General features: G+C 45.8%; 1 protein-coding gene across 8 annotated transcripts in view; it reads right to left on the reverse strand.

Annotated features, from left to right (window-relative positions):
• The window catches only part of PNPLA8 (patatin like domain 8, phospholipase A2), a 440,884-nt gene that overhangs the window by 406,141 nt on the left and 16,218 nt on the right, over positions 1-18,525 (reverse strand). For 4 of the 8 annotated variants that reach the window (XM_085653105.1, XM_085653101.1, XM_085653106.1 and 1 more), the window contains one exon: positions 13,061-13,122. The exons of the other annotated variants lie outside the window; for them this stretch is intronic. The gene's annotated coding sequence lies outside the window, so the exon portion shown is untranslated. The remainder of the gene's footprint in view (positions 1-13,060; positions 13,123-18,525) is intronic. 8 annotated transcript variants of the gene reach the window in all.

The following is an 18,525-nucleotide window of genomic DNA, read 5'->3' on the forward strand; positions in this document are numbered from 1 at the left end:
TAGCAAAACGATCGATGAGACAAACACACAGATTAGCAAAAATATGAACCAACTGTGCATAAAACACAGAAGCTACATTCAGTAGCATGCCTCTTCTTCTTGACTGATGCCAGGATAGACTGGACCTTTATTCTCTGATTAAACAAGTATATCTTCCCACTGTGTTTAACTTGGTTATGTAGGATGCCACAAAATTGTGTGAAAGTTCAGGGCCTGGAGCTCTTTGCCAACAATCTAGAGTTCTTTCCTGAAGTGAAGAGACGTGCATATAATTGTAGATTCCCTTTATTAATTGAGGAGCATCAATCAGGTAAAACGTTCCTCTCCAACTCCAGCAAAGGTTCTGGTCTACCACGCAGTGGAACCAGAACCCCATACAAGCCCAAACATTCAGTGCGCACACGAGGATGCAAAGCAACTCGTTACTAAGCAACACAACACTTCCCCCTCCTTATATAAACACAATAAAATAATATATATATATATATATATATATATATATATATATATATATATATATATATATATATATATGAGGGAATAACAAAAGTAAGAGTAAGAACAAGAAAAGTAAGGGTAAGGAACAAAAGAATAAGAATAACCTAAGAATAACAAAGACTATGAAACACACAATTATAACCACACTCAACCACACTCATTGTTAACCACATAATCCCTAAGCCACACAGGAGCCTTCTTTGAACGTGGAGCCCTTTGATTAACAACAGGAAGACCAGCAGACGGAATGTTCTCACCAGAAGTTGGAATATTCTCACCAGAGTTAGGACCCGCCAACTTTGGCACCTCCGAGACCACCCCATCCCCCTCCTGAGTATACCCGCATGCCCTTTGGCCTTGCGTCAGCGGTATTCCAATGGCTGATGTTCCATTTATTTAAAAAGGAGGCGGGTGTAACCTTTTTCCAGGATGACATCCTAATTTATGGGGGAACCAAGGAAGAACATGATGCTAGGCTTAGTAAGGTTTTGAAAATCCTGGAGGGTAAGGGCCTTACTATTGAGTTCGCTAAGTGTAAATTCGCTTGTGAAAGCGTGACTTATTTGGGCCACGTCATTGATTGTAATGGTGTTAGACCAAAGGCGTCTTTAGTGTCAGCTATTGAAGAGGCACCAACTCCTTGCAGTAAGGATGATGTTAAATCTTTTTTAGGAATGGCTGAGTTTTGTGCTAAATATGTTCCTAATTTCGTTGACAAGCGTTTCAATATTTGGCAACTTCTGAAGAAAAATTTGAATTTCGCTTGGTCTACTGAATGTGATAGGGATTTTAAGATTATCAAGACCGCAATTGCAAATGCAGCCTGCCTCAGTAGCTTTGATCCTTCTGCAGAAAGTTTTGTAACTACTGACGCAAGTAATAAGGGATTAGGGGCAGTTCTATCTCAGTACGCAGGTAATGGCAAGGAAAACATCATTGCGTTTTTCCCATCCTCGACGCCAATTGAAGTGAAGAGACGTGCATATAATTGTAGATTCCCTTTATTCATTGAGGAGCATCAATCAGGTACAACGTTCCTCTCCAACTCCAGCAACGGTTCTGGTCTACCACGCAGTGGAACCAGAACCCCATACAAGCCCAAACATTCAGTGCGCACACGAGGATGCAAAGCAACTCGTTACTAAGCAACACAACATTTCCTCTGCCACATTATTTTTGGGCTCAAATAAGTTAAACATTACGCTCCAAGAAGATTATGAAATAGTTCTGTTTTCTTAGCTACCATGAGCACAATTTAATCAATATGTCTCCTCTCAGTATCACTTACCTCTCCTGCTTTGTCATGTGTATCTAGAAAAGAGTATGAAAGTATTCCAATTGAACACGAGAGCCTGCTCTTCATTCAACAGGTTTGTGTATATAAATTCAGCAAGAAAGCAACAACCATTCTCCAAACCTACCACACCAGGATTGCCCTGTTGTGATGACAGATATACTGTACACCAATGGGATTAAAATTGGTTGAAGTTTATTCCATATATGTAACTACATGCCAGCTAACAAAATACCCACCGATCCGCAGCAGTCTCAACTGTTTCTCACAACCTCGTTTCGAACCCAAACATTCTACAGCTTCTGTCACATTCTATGCCTCATGAAATGCAACAAAAGAAAGACCAAATATTACACACAATACCATCTTTCCCCTTATAAAACAAAACAGACAAAGTTTGTGGATAAACAATGGATAAAATGAATATGGAAATAAAATAACATATACATAACAAAAAACGAATAATAACAGCAGTAAAAGTACCCTTATCCTATGCGCATAACAATAAGTATAACAATAAGTAAAAATGCAGAGAATGCATAGAACAATTTCAGAAACAATCTTTAAGCTCCATTGGCGCTCTTACCACTCTGTTGCTCCTGCTTTCCAAAGAATTTAATTATCAAATTGTTGTCACATAGGCGGTCTACAACACATGTTGTGAGATCTGTTGTAGAATCCTCCTACGGAATAATTTCACTATTATTGTCAATATAAATTAAAGATTGAGACACATAGTCTCCCAATGAAAAATTAGTCTCCTTCGATTTAGACATACAGCTTGCTTTCCCATGGTCTCAGATTCTCAATGATTTCACCTCTGGCTAAATCTTGAACACAACCGCTTTTAATCACTTGAGCTTTGACAATCAGCAACTAATTCCTGTACACCATAGTTCTAATCCACAAATTATGAATTCTTCCCACACACCGTTTTATTTTGCTTTACACATGAATTTGCACTCACCTCTTAAACGTCCACTATTCCATGTTTAACAGTTGAAGCAGGAATCACCAATTTTCTCCTCATCATGCCAATTGACACATACTTTCACATCACATCTATATTCCATCACACACCATTCTGCACTTACAAAGATCCTTTGCTCACTCTAATGATACGGGTCTTGTTGAAACATTTGGAAACAGTTTTACCCGCAGCAAAAGGTTTGTGAATCTTAACATCGCTGACCTTAAAATCATGAACTTTTACATCGCGAGACACGTTGTATTAACACTTTTACTTTCTACTGTATGAAGTTTATCTTTAATAGTTGGCATGTTGACAGGATGCTTCTTGCTTCACCCTTCGAATGTACTTGGCGTCAATTTAGAAATTGGTTCTTTAAGACATAATAATCTAAGTGGACTGGCCACCATAGTAAAAAGGTATGTGATAATCTCAAAATGTATCTCCCAATGCTTTTTTCCATGTTTATTCTAGCTAAAGTTGATAAACGTTCTTTAACCATTCTGTTCACTCTCTCCGCCACACCATTACTTTGGGGGCTCAAGAGGGCAACTGGTAGCTGTTTAATTCTAGACTTAATCAGATATTCTTTCATTTCATATTAAACCAAATGGACACCATTGTCAGACACTAAAAGTCTAGAACAGCCTTCTATCCTGAGCACCTTCTCCAAACAAAACTGTTCACCACACATGTGGTGGCATCCCTCAAAAGGAGTTAATACACACATTTAGAATGATAATTCACCCAAACTATGAGGAACCTTGCACCACTGGGAAATCCTTGTACTGGGCTCACAAAATCAACAGCTAATTTCTCCCAGGCACACAGTGGAAATTCCACCACAGGCAACAATTCAGAGTTGCACGTGATAAACCCTTTATCCACTTCCTGACAAATTCAATATGAGCATATATATATAAAACGCAACAGTCAAATCTATGCCAGGCCATCAATAATATTCCCTTAGCCTCTTTTTTTTTTTGCCGTCATGCCCAAATGTTCTTCAAGAGCTAATCGAATCAATCGTGTGCATATACAACCAGAGGAACCACTTGGTCTTTTCTCAAAATTAAATTGCTCTCCACACGCAAGATTCAGGATGACTCGGCAAAACCCTGCACATTGCAATTCACTTTTGAAAGAATATTCCTTAGGCCAACCTTTAAAAATTAACTTTTTAGGTTCTCTTAGCACATTATCAAAATTAGCACAATCATTCCATTCATTTTCTGAAACCACCATCTAACTGCCATTCAATAAATCAATTAGATCTACAACACATTCAGTGTCACTTTGATTGTACCTTGTCACTTCACCACCAACTAACTAAAATCTATATTAAAAAGTCTGGTTTGTGGGGCGTGGCTAAGCCGCGAGGGAAGATGGCCACTCTTCTGTAGAGCTCAGAGCACCAGTGGGCCCTACCTGCCGATCCAGTACACTAATCCGGCCCCAGAGGCGATTTCACCGGCGTGCAGAACCCCACTGAATCCAGCCCGCACTGCCACGTCGAACTGTGAGCCGCGTTGGTGAGCGCATTCCGGGCGAAACATCGAGGCCCGCAGCTCCTCTCGGGAGCCGAGACGCTGAGACGCGGTGTGCTGGGCGTGGCTGCCCGATCTGGCTTGCGTCCATCTGCGAGAGACCGTGGTGGAGGTCTACCGCCTGCCTGGTGATGCTGAGGCCCGCGGACGGCGAGAAACCAGAAGCGCGCCCTCGCGGTGGCCCCGGATGTGTGGGAGAGACCCCTGCACTTCTGAAGGTGGGTGTGTTCATGCACAGCGGGAGCTGTGGCTGTGCTGAAGAGGTCCGCGAGTGGGGTGACGCAGCGTGGCAGTGTGTGGAGCACCCCGACTCCATCCTGTGACCCGTCCCGGTGTCGGCTGGTGGTGCTTCTCTGAGCAGGGAGAGTGCGCGAGCTCCATTTGACTTGTGATTTTCAGCCCGGTGACTGCTGTGGCAAGGGGAGGCTCGTCGGGGACTGGCAAGAGCGTGGTGCGGACTGGAGCTTGCCGGGGGCCTTCGCCTCACATCTACTGATAGAGATCTGGAGCAGGGGTCCCGGCACCCTCCGTCATTCCTGGGGCTCTTGATGTCTGGGATAGCGGGGCCCTACTAGCTGGTACCAGAGACTTGCCCGTGCTCTGCCCGGACTGCTGTGGTGTACGCAGGACGTGAGGACACCGGGGGTGGTACCACAGTGGTCTGGTCTAATTCAAAGCGGCCCCGGGGGGCTCTGGGAGCACATAGAGACAACGCAAGCGATAAGTGGAGGTGGTACCGGAGGAGCCGAGGGCTGGAACGACGCCGACAAGATGTCAGGGTGCAGAGGCCCCAAATCAGTACAAACCGGCAAACTCGACAAGTATGCATACTCAAAGACGACCCGCGGCAGACGTGACAAAGAGTACGGAGGGAGCGGCTGCCGAACTAACACTGCAGGATGTAATGGACGCCATCTCCGGTGTACGGGTGTCCCTGGAACAGCGGACGGATGCCATCGCAACAGAGGTCACTCTACTCCAGGCAAACCATACTAAAATTGGGGAGAAAGTCAAGCAATTGGAGATAACTCCGACTAGTTTGGTAGATGACACTTCCCCGCTGCAGCGAGAGGTAGTAGACCTGCAAGCCTTTCGGAAGCATGTGGAGGAGAGGCTGGACGACTACGAAGGGAGCACTCGTCGAAACAACGTGCGCATAATTGGAGTTCCCGAAAAAGCAGAAGGGCAGGCCACTGACCTGTTCGTGGAAGACCTCATCCTTACCCACCTCCAACCTAAGGGACTATCCAAGTTCTTTGGCATCGAGCGGGCTCATAGGGTCCCGGGAGGGCGCCCGAGGCCAGGGGCATCGCCCAGACCGATCCTAGCTCGCTTGCTCAACTACCGGGACCGGGATGCTATCCTCCAGTATGCTCAAAAGGCTCCACCGCTTCGTTGCGAGAACGTGGAAATCTCCTTCTTCCCAGATTTCCCCCTGGCAGTTCAAAAACAGAGGAGATCTTTTTTGGCCACCAAAAGGAAACTACGAGACAATGGGGTGAAGTACGCAATGTTATTACCGGCCCGGCTCCGAGTGGAAACGAATAGCAGAGCATGGTTCTTCGACCGCCCAGAGGATGCCGCGGACTGGTTTGAGAGCAGGAGAAGGGCGGAGGACAAGGGCGAGCATTGATGATCCCACTTGAGCGGCCGGAGACATTGAACATTACAGATCTGTAAAATGCAGACTTGTGGGGGTATTCCACCTTTTTGGAGGGGGGTTCACGTGGGGCTCCCGTTGTCATATTGCCTCCTTGTGGTTAACTGCTGTAGAACCGTGGGACAATGTGTGGTTAGTCGGTTGTTGACGGACAGCTGTCTTGAACTCTGGAGCCATATCGTCGCTGCATGGGGGTAGGGTTCACAGGGGAGTGGTCGCCCACACCCCCAAAGTGTAACTACAGTTGGACTAGTTTGGGCGACAGGCACTCTGCAGAGTTTTTGAAGGGCAGTTCGAGGCACAGAGTGCAGGGGATCAGGGAGGGGAGTTTTTGGGTGGGCTTTGAGGACGCTGTTTGGGTCTCCTTTTTTCTTATTTGTTTTTCATGTCGACTGTAACATTCTTCGAACTTTGGTATTCGAGTATATATAGTGTCAGACTCAATGGGAAACAGCTGTGACAGGCAGGTTAGATTGTTAAGTTGGAACGTTAATGGCCTCGGGGACAAACTCAAACGTAGCTTAGTGTTGCAGCATATCAAACGTCATTCTCCTGAGGTAGTTCTACTTCAGGAAACACACCTAGTTGGTAACTCATGTAGGGCGCTAGATACGTGGGGTTACAAACTGGTGGCCCACTCTGGATTCACCTCTGGGTCCCGTGGTGTGGGTATCTTGCTCGAGAAATCCTTTACGTTCGCAGTACAGCGCACCCGGGTGGATGACATGGGGAGGTATGCAGCGGTATCCGGACAATGGGAGGGCGCAACCCTTAACCTAGTCACTGTGTATGTTACGCCGGGTCCGCAGAGCCTTACATTCAGAGACTTGGGCACTTGCTTTCTCTCTCTTCCTGATGGCAGGTTGGTGCTTGGTGGTGACTTTAATGCGGTGGTCTCGGGACATGTACATCGCTACCCCCCACCACCAAGACATGGCGCAGTCTCAGAGATGGCTCCCGGACTTCCTAGAGGCCATGGGACTGGAGGACTTGTGGCGCACACTACACCCTGACTCCACTTTTTATTCCAGTGCACATGGCAGCTCTTCTCACCTAGATTACTTACTGGCCCCAGCGAGCATGCTCGTAGAAACTCAGTAAGTCAGACATATGGCACGGGGCATCTCTTATCATTCCCCCATGTGGGCGCATCTGGTTCTGGGAGCTGGGAGGGCAGGAAAGTAGCACCGATTAACCCATGGTACCTCCGGAACCCCGCGGTCAAAAAGACGATCGTGAGGGCAATCACGGACTACTTTACTGAAAATGAGGGCACGGTCCAATCGGCACAGGTCCTATGGGAGGCGTTCAAGACAGTGATTCGGGGACAGGCCCTGCCCTCTATCACCGGGCTCCGTAAGGAAAGGGTCAAAGACCTGGGCCGGGTGGAAGATGAGATCAGTCATCTCAAAGATTTAGAGGGTGACCCTTCGCCAGAAGCGCTCCTTAACTTGCACCTTAAGCGAGAGAAGTACAAGAGCATTGCCACGGAGATGGCTAAAACATTGGGGAGAGAGAAAGCAGGCAGAATTTACGACCTGGGCGATAAAGCGGGGAAATTGTTAGCTTAGCTGGATAAGAAGGAAGTAGCAAACAGGCTCGTCCCGGAATTGACGGTTGAAGGGGGACACAAGATAACCGATCCACAAGCCATCGCAAATACGTTTGCCGACTACAACAGCTCTGTGTACCGATCCACTTCCAGCCTCTCAGTTGCAGACTCAGAGCAACTCCTCCGAGATATTAGAATGCCGACTCTCATGGCTGACGAACACGATATACTCGACAGTGCCCTTACTGACGACAAATTAGCACAGGCGATCCGTGGCCTCCGCAATGGCAAGGCTTTCGGTCCAAATGGATTACCGATAGAACTGTACAAACTGAGTCCGGACGTTCAGGCCCCTCACATGAGCAATATGTTCATCGAAAGCCGCGATAAGGGACTCCTTCCTTACGATCAACGTGTTGCCACACTGGTGACGATCCACAAGGACGGCAAGCCCCGGACCCTCACATCTTCCTGTAGGCCAATTTCCCTGTTGAATGCTGAACCCAAAATCCTCACCAAGGTGTTGGCCAATCTCCTGCTACCAGCAATCTGCAACCTCATCCACCCCGACCAGTCCGGCTTTATGCCCCACCGCAATCGCAATACCGCATGAAATTTGAGGCGTGTGCATGGCGTTCTAGGCAGACTTGACACCATCCGATCGTGGTCGCACTGTACGCCATAATGGCATTTGATACAATTGAGTGGTCCCATCTCTTTGCGGTCCTAACCAAGTTGGGCTTCGGACCGTGCTTCATTGGCTGGGTGCAGCTTTTATATTCGGAACCCCTGGCGCAAGTGGTAGTCAATAACAAACAGTCCGCAACTTTTGGTCAGAGTAGGGGAACCCGCAAGGGATGCCCTCTCTCACCTCTCATTTTCGCCCTGTCTCTGGAGCCACTGGCGGCATGGATCTGTTGGTGTCCCTCAATTCGGGGACTCAAATGGACGGAGGGCTGGGAAGACCGCTTCTCTCTCTATGCGGATGACATGCTTCTATTCTTGGCCTCACCCGGGTCCTCCATACGGGTAGTTCTTGATATCATCACGGTCTTCGGGAGGTACTTGGGCTACAGAATAAATTGGAGCAAGTCCCTACTTTACGTCCTTAACGGGGATCCTCCACCCTTGTCCCGTGACTGCCCCATGCAGGTGGCGAGCGGGGGATTTTACTACCTGGGCATATATATCGCTCCTGACTTTGTTACGAGTGCGACCTCCTGCCCCCCTTGCTGAGACTCAGACGTGACGGTGAGACAGCTCCCACTCTCACTCCTGGGAAGGGCGCCGCTATTCAAAATGATGTCCTTGCCCCGATTTCTGTACGCCCTGCAAAATTCCCTTGATCTGGTCCCGGCGAGTTATTTCAAAGAAATAGAAGCCCTGCAGAGGAACTTGTGGGAGGGCAGGCCTCGGATAGCACTCCAAAAATTGATCTTGGGTTGGTATGATGGAGGTATTGGTCTACCAGACATACAGATGTATTATTGGGCTGCACACTTGGCGTTCATCAATCATTGTATATATAAACCGGAGGATGACCCCGCCTACAGGATGGATTAATGGCTGCTTCCGGGAGGCTCGTATTATAGAGCGCTTTACTCCAGACCTTGCTGTGATCGGCTTACGGGCCCGACTAAGCACTCGGTGGCTGTGTGGCACACGGTGAGCAAAAGCCTTGAGTTGTAGTGTAGTTCCTATATCCCCGATAGGCTCTGCGCATTGAAATAATATACACTATAGATTTGACATAGGACTGAGGTCAGTATGTCTCTATCGAGTACATTAAACTTAATTACTTGTGTGTGCCAGCTAACTCAGAGGTCACTAGAAACTTCTCGAATATATAAGAAGGGATTTGTTTCTGACAACCGCAAAAACATAACAACTTTGTTTCCCTTATAGTCGGAACAATCTCAGTACCGTGGAAACAATAGATAACAGTTTCACTCAGTCAATCGTGCATGCTTCGTTTCTACAGAGTTGCACAGAAATAGAGAGACGGGCGTTTCAATAAAAAGGGTTTATTGAACAGTCTAATTTCTCATGCAAGAGATATGAACTGCTACAATCGTAGGACAGGCTGCGAAGTACAATACGTACAAGGTTAGCAGTAAGATAAAATAATACTGCTATAGCATGGTTTGTAGCTATGACATATATTCATAAAATACATACATAAATAACACAGGCTAAAATGTGGATACTCATCTGATGCTTCTAAATAGTTCTACCCCAGTGTACCTAACTTAAGTGTAGTACGAGGTAAGAAGTAGGTCCTGTTTTCTAAAGTATAGCTAGCTATAGCTATAGTTTTAGTTTTGCCAAGAGTTGCCAAAAGTTTCTCTAAGTTCTAGTCTGCTCCATACCTTAGAATGTGTGAGGTTAGAATCTCTTTCCGGGACTTGATATCTAACACCCCGCAAGGGGAGTCAGAAACACTGGAGCTGGATTCTCTGCAAGGAGGATGACAGCGTCTGGTCAGAGCGTCAGGCTGGAACTCGATTTGCTTCCGAACTTGCTGTGTCGAACCGCAAGTAGGCAGTCGAGCTGGACCGTACCGAAACCGTGGTTTGCCAGGGCAAGTGCAGGTATATTTATACCTTGAAGGTGTTTAGGAATGCCTGTATTGACATAAAGTCAGGCATTGGAACGTCATGAATGAACCCCTAAGGAATAGATGTTCATGCATAATAAATGAGTTCCTGGAGAAATCAATATCCAAGCAAAGGAAATTCCTAAAGGCTTAAGAGTCTGGTTTTCCAAGAACTCGTTGTGACGTGAATGGACGGATGTAGGAGACCATGCCTGTATTTGGTTAGCATGGACAATGCCTAAATAAGGGCTGGATTTTCTATGCCTAAATAAGGGTAATATGAATTATACCTATATAAGGGCATAAATCAGGAAACCTATATACGGAATCTAAATCTACACACAACAGGGTGTGATGGGAAGCTCTCTCTGGCAACCCCCCTATGGGATTCGGAGATGCTGGGCACTCTCGGCACAACCAAGGGTTTCGATAAATGGGATCTTATTGGACTATCAACCATTGGGGACCTGTGGAAGGGGGGGCGAATGGTGTCATTTGCGGACTTGCAGCGTAGTCACGGCCTTGCGGACTCCGAGTGTTTCCGCTATCTGCAAGTCAGACATGCTTTACAATCAAACATTACTTTGGGTGCTTCCCTGCCGGAGGCTTCGCCATTAGAGGACAGACTACTGGATGGCTACGTACCGGATAGGGTCATCTCCTTGAAGTACAAGAAGCTGGTTAACAACACACCCGACCCCCTGGCACTCTTGAGGCAGCGCTGGGAAAACAATGGGCTTGAGATAGACAACGAGGAGTGGCAGGAGGCCTTGGCCTCCCCTAGGGAAGTCGCCATCTCTTCTAGACTGCGCCTTGTGCAATTAAAGGTCCTACACCGGATTTAAATCTCTGGTCCGACACTGGTTAAAATAGGCAGGCTGGAAGAGGGGGATTATCGGCGTGGCTGTGGACAGACCGGCTCCTTTTTGCGTATAATCTGAAAATGTCCCCTTATTCAATCTTACTGGTCCAGAGTGCTCAAGTGTATGCATCGGGTTACAGGGGTGGTCACACGTCCGGAGGCAAAGCACTGCCTTTTGAATATCTGGGGGCCCACAGACCTTAACAGTAGAGATAAATAGTGGGTTACTTTGGGCCAGATGATAGCTAAACGTAACATAGCACAGGCATGAGGGCGAGCAAGCCACCCGGGGTGGTCTCCTGGAAGAACGACATGGACTGGGTCACGTTTAGGGAAAAGACCGTATATAGCTCACGTGGGTGCCCCCGAAAGTGGTCCTCCATCTGGGACAAATGGAACAATTATCGAGGGGATATCTGCCCCCCCCCCCCCCCCCTCCGGACCCTGACACTGATAACCAACTTACGCTTTAACAGCTTATTGTGCTAGCCTGTACTATGTATGGTTTTACTCGTGTGACCACAAGATTCAAAGCCGATATATCTGTAATTTCAATGGTGTGTATTGTCGACATTGTTGGTTGCTAATAAAAAGATTAAAATAAAAAAAATCTGGTTTGGCATTGTCTTTACCAGACACATGTATGTTATCCTCAAAATGTAACTCCTGCAACCTTGATAACAACCGTACTAGTCATGAGGTAGCCTTGAGATATATCCCCCTAATAGACATTGAAGTGGATTGTGATCAGAACAAATGATGTAATTTTTATCCTACACATAAGTTCCAAAATGTTCAGTAGCTCACACACAGGCAAAAGCTCCCTTTTCTATGGTACTATGATGTAATTCGGCTTTAAAAAAGCACCTGGAAGCGAAAACCACTGTATGTTCAGTGCTACACTCTTTGGCTCTCCGCAGCACCTATTTCAATTGCCCTAGCATTAACTGCAAAGATGTAAAATTCTCCTTCTTGTTTAGGTTTTATAAATGAGTGAACCCACAATTAACTGTTTAGTCATCTCAAATGCTTGAGTCTCCTCAATCCCCCAAACAAAATACACACCATTACTTAACCATTTTTTTTAAAAGGTTCTGTGACCCTTGCAAAAACTTCTATAAACCATGAATACTCATCAAAACCCAAGAAATATTTTACTTTATCAACAATTTAGGGAATGGAGCCTTTGTGATGAGCGGGGCCAAATCTCACTTTGATTTAATTCCCTCAAGAGTTAAGCAATGTCCTAAATACTTAGCTCGCTCAGGTAGAATTATGCAGTCTACTTTAACTGTCATTCAAAGTTAGCCCAGGATTCCTAAACCTTTATCCACTAATCTATTCTGTCCTTCTTCCATGCATGCATGAATAAGGATTTCATTTTGAAAAGTGTATACTCCATTCACTTCTTGAACAAACTGAACATTAATTTCAGAAAATATTATGCCTTGCAAGCTAAGCCAAAAGACATTCTAAGAAAAGGGTAGGCACAAAAAGGAGTTTAAAAAGTGGTCAATGCTCTTGATTCCTCACATAAATCAATTTGATGGAATGCCGATCTCAGGTTGATGGTTGAATAGTAGCAAGCATTTACCTACAGTGCAGATTTTTCCAAGTTTTAGGTAAAGGATGACAATTAGATAGTATGTTTTTATGTAGGACCTGAGATCGGAACAAAAACAAATTATTATTGGCCAGAACTATAAGGCAAAACCCATTTAGAAAAAATAACTTGTTCTTTAGTGCCATCTTTTTCTAACTGACATAAATGTTCCTGCAATTGTGATCAGATGTTCTAAGGAACAATTCTCAACTTGTGACGTACTATTATAGCAGAATTATTGAGCACAATCTTGTGTATAGATTCGTTCAAACACCTCTACCTGTTCTCTAACAACTCTTTGTGAGAACCCAAAATTTCCTGCAAATGGAGACTCTACAGAGCATATAATAAAAAACAGAAGAAGAAGATGTGCACGGTCTCAACACCTTCCCAAAGGATCTTTAATCTCTACAGTATATGTTACACCCTCTTTCAGTAACATACACTTCGGTGAAAGTATTGTGACCTTTAAACATACCTTCCTTCCATAATACCCCAACAGATCAATTCTACTTCCTCCAAAATCCAAAGGATTAACATCTAAAGGAATTAGAAAAGAATAAGGTTATTCCTTAGCACACAATTGGTCAAAAATTATAATAATTGGCGATATTGACTCCGCTGCAACTTCTAGTATAGTTTATCATTTCACAATAAGGATGTCTTTTCTTACTGCCTCCTGGATGAACTGCAAGAACCAATTTACATTTTCCATATCCTGCACAAGAGTGTCAGTTTGTAACTATATAATTTGCATAGTTTTGTTATAACTCTTACAAAAGTGACCCACTTTCCTGCACCTGTTGCAAGATGTATTCCTTGCTGGGCAGCTTGCTAAATTGGCTCTATGGTAGAATGACCAATATCTAAAACAATAACCCTGTTTTTGGTTAGAATTCACATTTCGATTATATTTCTCTTTACTTGGAATTTGCTTAGAAGTGTTGTATACAAGCCCAATTGAGGCCAGTTCCAGACAAATCAAGCTTTAGTTATCTGATAGCTAACTTGCACTCAATTCCTTTTGTTATGTCAATAGTTTCTGAAAGAGTAGAATTCCTACAACATAACTGTTCTTCTGCTTTTTTGGTGTAACAGACCATTACAATCTGATCTCACTGATACTAATTGACCGAGCAAGAAAATTCACAGAAGGAGGCAAATATGCAAAGTTCAGCCACCTAGCTATCAATTGTCTCAAGAGCCAATTGTCCTCTTGTGAAAAAACTATGTCTTTTACAACAATGTTGGAACCTTGTGAAAGTGTAGGTATAGCCTCTGTATTGCTTCCTTGTAGCTATTACATCGCCCAAAGTCCTCAGAATCAAGTTCAATCTTGTGAAGATGGACAATAATATGTTGCACCTCAGCACCTAACCAGCTTTAGAGAAAAGCATGTGTCCATCCATTTCCAAACTTTTTGCAATACATTGTTATCAGATATCTCTCAAAACTCCTATAACATTGATTCCATCAAACACTGGGGTTACCTGGATTGGGAAGATATAATGCAGGTTCACAGACATGTAATCAGAAATTCCTCAAAATATATACAAACAAATAAGATGGCAAAACGTTAACAGAACAGCAGTTAGCTGGTGAAAAGATAGGAATCCAAAAGTGGTATGCCTGTAGTAGAATGATCTGCCCATAACTTTTCAATACACACTTTACTAAAATAATACAAGCATGTCTATTTAATTACAGAACGATCCATGAAAATCAAGAGTACTTTGAAAAGTACAAAGCCGAAGAAGAAGCAAACAGAGCTACTTAGAATAAATCAATTTCTTTCTTCAAAATTCAAAACTGAAATAAAAACACACGATCCTTCCTAGTGATGTTTGCGGTGCTTCTTCAAGACCATGTCCACTGATTTACTGTACGAGTTCAAATAGCTACACGCAACCTGTCCTTGCTTGCTGTGAGCGTCATTGATCACGTGAAGTATGAATCTCATTTTACAAGTTAATAGAACGCATTCTTCAAGAACATTTCCCAGCCTGATTTCATTTATTTTAAAGGTAACTGTTTTTATTTACTCTTTTGCTAGGCTACCTACATTTCAACATGGCCAGCAGTCAATGTGTCATTCAACCTGCACCTTTCTTGCAGAGACCAGGCAAACCAGATTTAAAATGGTCAGAATGGCTAAGGAATTTTGAAAATTACCTCACCGCTATTGGTGCTCTGAACCACAGCCTACCTGAATTCCGCACGACCAGGGAGAGACTTTTGTTTTCCATCTCACCGGAGGGTGGGACTGCGAGGACCAGCCTGCACAGCGCATTCATCACCATCGGCGCAGCTGGGGCCTCTTCCCGCCCACTCCCTGCGATAACACGGCAACGACTCGCGGCCCCCGCTTCGCGGGAGCTGCTCGTGGATATAAATTGACGTCCTTGCCCTTGAAGTTTGGTGCTCTGAACCACAGCCTACCTGAATTCCGCACGACCAGGGAGAGACTTTTGTTTTCCATCTCACCGGAGGGTGGGACTGCGAGGACCAGCCTGCACAGCGCATTCATCACCATCGGCGCAGCTGGGGCCTCTTCCCGCCCACTTCCTTGCTCGATATTTTCTATTAGTACTGGCTGCTTCATTCGCGCTAGCGAAACGCGCGCGTGACGAAGCTCGGGGCGAAGAACGGGCTAAGAGCGGGCCGTTTGAGGCCGTTTGAGTACGGGAGAGGCAGGGCAAGGGTCTCCCCACTTGGATTACACCTGCTCACCCAATTGCGTTGCTGAGATACGAACTATGACCTCAAGAGAAACGAGGAGCAGAACTACACTGGCCGCTGGAACGGCAAAAGGTACACTGGATACGTACTTCGCCAAAGCAGGCTCACTTCTCATTGACGAAATTACCATCTTAGAAAGGCGAATATCCCAAGAAATCGACTGGGTCAGGAGATCCTCTTTAGGCCCCCTTGCACAAGCCATCACACCAGAACAAACCTTTGTTCGCATATCATCTGATAATGGGGGGGTAAATGGCATGCCGCACCTACTTGACCCTAACAGCCCTACTATAACTGTCACGGATTGTGATATTTCCGCCCACACAGAGTCCAGCATTTTACCCCTCCCTCCTATCAGGCCCCCTCCACCTCCAACCACCGCCAATGTGATTGTTTCTAACACTGACGCAACTACCGAGAGAGCTCGGCAGACTGTGCAGTCACCGCAGGGGGAGAGGGAGGGAGCTATTCCAAAAAGTAAAAAACGGGTTCAAACTATAGGGGGACGCAAGTCGAAAACACCAAAGCACAATCCCAAAAGCAAGGGTAACCAACAGGTCCTAGTTAACAAGGGGCTGATTTCACCTAGGAAAAAAGGGTACTACCCACCCTTACCCCGGCCCAGATGCCCCCTAGCTCTAATACTGCAGCAAGGGAAGAGGCCTTCACCCTTTTGGATATTCGTATTCTCCTGGGGGAAATTTTTAATCCCTTAGAAGAGCGCATAGCCAAGATGGAAACATGCTTATCGAACATCCAAAAGGGGATCACACACCTAGTAGAGTCCAAGCATACATCCAGTGTATACACCAGTGGAGGGTAGACTAGTAGGGACAGCGAGTCTACATCCGTACCTCTACCCAAGGAAGGGCTCCCCCACCTCAGCTCACCCAAACACAACAAATTTTGCTGACCACCTCAGAAACTATAAAACCACAAATTCCACCATGTGTAAATGTAATTTCCCAAGAGGAGTTGGATGTGTCTACATTAGGGGCAAATGGAAATAGTACAAAACACAGGACAGTCAATTTGCCACCGGAGGCTACCCCGTACACAGTAATCCTAACAGGTATTCCTGAACTAAAACCATCCACTAGAGAACCCGTGGAGGCCCTAAAAAATAAGGTAATTCACTGGCTTTCCAACAACAGACCCCTCCCAGAAGGAAAACACAGTGAGGTTCTCATGGTGAGAAGAGTCCAATGGTTAGGCAACACCAGGAAATCCATCCATGGTGATTGTGTAGTGATTAACTTCAGGGACCCCGCCACTGTCTCGTACATATGTAGTTGGCCACATCATACCCACAGGTCTCCCATTCAATCTCTCCCCCTATCATTCTTTTATCCCTCGACAGGGCATGAGCGGGAAGAGGAGGGGTGGGAACTTGTGCCCAGGAGAGGAAGTAGATGGCGGCCAACTGAAAGGAAAGATTACCCCATTTCCAGAATTCCGCTGTATGATTATCTTCCCACATACAACAGGTTTAGCTACCTTGATATGGTGGATTGACTGAATAAGACAGGGGTTGGGGAGGATCTGGGTTACAAAAGGTTCTTGATACATAATGAACGACCAGCTATCCCCACACAGAGAGAACATTTTGAGCAGAAATCAATATATGGGGAAGCTTGCCCAGGGACCCCTAACCTTTTATTAAACACATCTTTGGTGATGGCTGACCAAGACGGCTCGATTGACTGCAACCCCTCCATGGAGATGCACCCTGATGTCGTTGTACCCCCTACCCCCCAAATAGAGAGGATTAATCCGCCTTCTCTTAAGATTCTATCATGGAACGTGGCGGGCTTGGCCAATAAACTGAATTGCCCGTCCTGGAGTTCCTTTATTGAGGGCTACGGCATATGCCTGTTTCAAGAAACCTGGGCGAGGGAAGATTTCACCCGCACAGGTTTTGCTGCATTCTCCATACAGGCAAAATGGGGAGGTAGAGGTCGTCCCTCAGGTGGCCTTGCAGTCTGGGTGGCCACTGACCTGGGATGCAGGGCTGCTGTCTTCCCATTGAACATGGAGGATATCCTAGCTGTTCTACTGGAATGGCCAAATTCACACAGTCTTCTGGTGTTAAATGTTTATTCCAGGCCAGTCAACATTACACAAGAGTCACGCACTATTGAAGAGCTTGCGCTTGCCATAAACATAATTCCGGAGGGCACCCCTTATCTAATAGGTGGCGACTTGAATTGCCACTTTGAGCCGCTACTAGGCACTGGATGGTTTGGCTCAGGATGAGGATCTTGCCTGGTCTATACCACCATCGCAAGTACCGGCCCCAAGAGTTTGGTCCCCCCTGGCTCTGCAAATCACATCACTTACGCTGAAGCATGGTCTTCGGGCCTGCAACGGAAGGGTTACAATCTGATATTCCCTCAAGATGCACCTTCAATAGAGAGGGTAGGGAGTCAAGACTAGATTATATCCTGGTCCCATTGTCTTCGTGGTCCCTTGTCAGAGATTTCCAGGTAATACCGAGAGAAGATAGCGACCACAACGCGTTAGAACTAGAATATGATCATCCTGGTCTTGAGTCCTGGGGGAAGAAGAGGGATGTATTTGAGGTGGGGTTATCCCTCTCGAGCAATAGACGCAGAGTAAAGTGGGAGAAACTAGCTGCCAAACCAGGGATGATATCTAAGTTGTATGCCCAACTAATCCCCATACTTGAAAAAGCCCAGGCCCTAAAGGTGCAAGGTAGCACCCAGGGTGCATATAATCAGTTGGGGCAACTACATGCTGATTTTATTAAATCCGCATCCGAAATCCTTACTATTACATCCAAAAGGGTCAATGGACCTGCTCCCGGTCCCCCCTGGTATAATACTGCCTGTCGGAAGGCTAAAACCGATCTTCTGACATCAATCAAGGCAGGGAAGGGATGCGTGGAAATTAGGGCCAGGAGAATGACCTATAAAACCCTGACCACTAATGCCAAGAGTGAATGGGAACATCAAAAATGGGAGAAACTTACTATCTCCCTGGCATGCGGGGATTCGCGCAAATTTTGGCGTTGCGCGAACACAGGTTCTGAGGAGTTGGCCTCTGCAATAGAGCCCAATATCTCAGCTAAGACTTGGCAGGATCATTTCCAGTCCCTCTATAAGTTACCTGATGAGGCCAGAATAAACTCCATTCAGACGGCTAGCAATATTCCGAAGGGGTTGCCATTTACATTAAAGGAGG

This window comes from Triturus cristatus, chromosome 4_1 (genome assembly GCF_964204655.1).
Source record: "Triturus cristatus chromosome 4_1, aTriCri1.1, whole genome shotgun sequence".
Classification (NCBI taxonomy): Eukaryota; Metazoa; Chordata; class Amphibia; order Caudata; family Salamandridae; genus Triturus; species Triturus cristatus.